Here is a 2,778-nt window from a genome sequence, read left to right on the forward strand (position 1 = left end):
GGCTCGCCCCCCCCCCCCCCCCCCCCCGTTAAGAAAAGGCCCAGCAGCATTTCGTGGGATGGCCTTGACCCAGGGAAACTCTACACCCTGGTCTGCACCGACCCGGATGCTCCCAGCAGGAAGGACCCCAAATTCAGGGTGTGGCATCATTTTCTGGTGGTCAACATGAAGGGCACTGATGTCAGCTGTGGCAGGGTCCTCTCAGATTACGTGGGCTCTGGGCTTCCCAGTGGCACAGGCCTCGACTTCTATGACTGGCTGGTGTGTATGCAGGACAAGCCACTGAACTGTGACAAACCCATTCTCAGTCAAAGATCACCACAGTGGGGTCAAGGTGGCGGTCTTCCACAAGAAGTATCACCTGGGAGCCCTGGTGGCGGGCACATGTCACCAGGCAGAGTGGGAAGACTACCTGCCCAAACTGTATGAGCAACTATCTGGGAAGTGGGGGAGCCGTGGAGGTCAGCGGTCCTGGGGACCCACCCCCACAGTATTGTCAAGCTGTGCAAAGTGGGCTGTTTCTCCTCCTTCTTCCTACCCCCTCGCAGGGAGTCCTGAGCTGAGCTAGGATAGAGGTGTAGGCTGATTTCCCGCCGCCCATCTTTATAATTCTAATAATCACATCCCGGTTTATGTTTGTTCGAATTTAGGCTCCATCTGGGGGTGTTTGGTGTTCTGATGGAGTCCGTGTATTGTTAATTTAAGATTCACGACTCTGGAAAGTAAGACGCTCTGCCAAGACCAGGTCCATGTGAGGGCAAGGGCTTGTGTTGTACTTACGTGGTTTGACAAGGACTCAGTCCAGAACCAGGCTCGGTGGCATCTTCTAAGATGTGATGTTAGAGTCCTGACTGAGACAACCCGAGGCTTCCATCCCAGCTAAGCCCTGACAGTCCAGCTCCGGCAGGCAGCTGTATAGGTGTCGATGTCTTGTGACAGGGCTAGTGTCCTGAGGCAAGGCCATGGAAAGAGGGGCTAAGTCTTGCTTCTCAGAAGTGTGATAGTACTCAAGCATCTGCACTGGCCTGCCCTTGGGGTCCTGACAGGATTCGACCTCAGCTGCAGCCACTAAGCGCGCCGCTGTTTCCTTTTAAAAAGTGGGCTTGTTTACCTCCTCTCTCTCTCTCTCTCTCTCTCTCTCTCTCTCTCTCTCTCTCTCTCTCTCTCTCTCTCTCTCTCTCTCCCTCCCTCCCTCCCTTCCTGCTTCCCCCCTCCCTCCCTTTCTTTTTCTCTCCATACACTTGTCCTCAGGGTCCCCTTCTCTCCTCTTCCAATAAACCTCCCACCTCCCATGTGAATCCTGTTGTATGGTGTGAATTCTCTTCTCGTGCTTTCTAATTTACATTGGTTAGTGAGAGAAAGACACGCCATGCAGATCTCGCTCACATGAAGAGTTTTATGGGGGGGAGCAAAGGGAGAGAGAAAGGGGGCACATAGCGGCCCGTGGGAGGAGAGAGAGGTGGAGGGGAAGGGAGGGGAGGGGAGGAGAGAGAGAGAAAGAGAGAGAGAGAGAGAACACGCAAAGACCTGCCTGTTTCTTCAGAGGAGCGGGAATAGACAGAGCATGTCTCTTAAAGGGGCCTTTTGCCAGCATTATGCCTGAATCCTAACACTTGGCTGCCTTGGAACTCCCTCTGTAGGTCAGGCTGGCCTCGAACTCACAGAGATGTGCCTGTCTCTGCCTCTAAAGTGCTGGATTAAAGGTGCGTGCCACCACTGCCTGGCTCCTGAAACATTCTTAATGCTGGCTTTCCATCATTCTGTCCGTCTTCCTCTGTCCTCTTATTTCCCAGCGGGTGAGAAGGCTGAAGACAGTGGCAACAGACAGTTATTAAAGTCCCGCTGATGGGGTCATTTATTCCGTCCAATTGACTGTGGCACACAGGAGATGTCCGAGAAAGAATGGGCAAACTAAGAAGTGAATAACAGTAGCCCGTATCCGACTAGACAGAGGCTGTGGCCCTAGGGTCCAGACCATCAACAGGTGCAGCTAGCAGGGGAGAGCAGACAACGTGCCTCTGTCGTGTTATCTGTAAAGGGCAGAAATACTGTTCTATGTGTTGCATACGTGTGTGTGTGTGTGTGTGTGTGTGTGTGTGTGTGTGTGTGCACAAGGAGGCCACAGAAAGGCACTGGCTGTCTTCTTTGACTCTCTGCTTTATTGCCTTAAGATGGAGCTCACTCCCTGAACGCAAACTCCTCTTTTAATCTAGGCTGGCTGAGCAGCGAGTGCTCCGCCTGCCTCTGACCCAATGCTGGGGTTGTTGCCATGCGCTACCACATGTGGGTGACAGGGATATGAACGCAGGTCCTTGTGCTTACCAAGTAATGCTCTTGCCCACTGAGCCATCTCGTCTCTTCAGCTGTCCTTCTATCTTGCTGCAAAACTTCAATGCTTTACTAAGTAGCTGACAAGCAGAGCCCCTGCTAGATGCAATTCATCATGTGCTGAGCTGTCCTGGAGGCTCTCGTTTTACCCTGATAGCCGCTTGATGTGTATTTCTATGCCTAGCAGATGAGGAGTCTTCAGCTCATGGGGCTGGGAGGCAGAAAGGGTTAGCACTTAGTTCTGATCCAAGGCTGAGTTTTCTTTCTTTCTTTCTTTCTTTCTTTCTTTCTTTCTTTCTTTCTTTCTTTCTTTCTTTCTTTCTTTCTTTCTTTCTTTCTTCCTTTCTGTCTCTGTCTCTGTCTCTCTCTTTCTTTGAGTATTATAGACAATTATTTATTTAGGGGTATACTCACACATCACAATCCTCTGCTGGAATGGGGAATAGCAAC

General features: G+C 51.4%; 1 pseudogene; it reads left to right on the forward strand.

Moving 5' to 3' along the window:
• LOC126499205 (uncharacterized) overlaps positions 1-568 on the forward strand; it is a 19,024-nt pseudogene extending 18,456 nt beyond the window's left edge.
• Positions 569-2,778: the final 2,210 nt, after the last annotated feature.

The sequence above is a fragment of the Alexandromys fortis genome, unplaced genomic scaffold (assembly GCF_014885135.2).
Source record: "Alexandromys fortis isolate MF-2015 unplaced genomic scaffold, M_Fortis_MF-2015_v1.1 scaffold_15, whole genome shotgun sequence".
Lineage (NCBI taxonomy): Eukaryota > Metazoa > Chordata > Mammalia > Rodentia > Cricetidae > Alexandromys > Alexandromys fortis.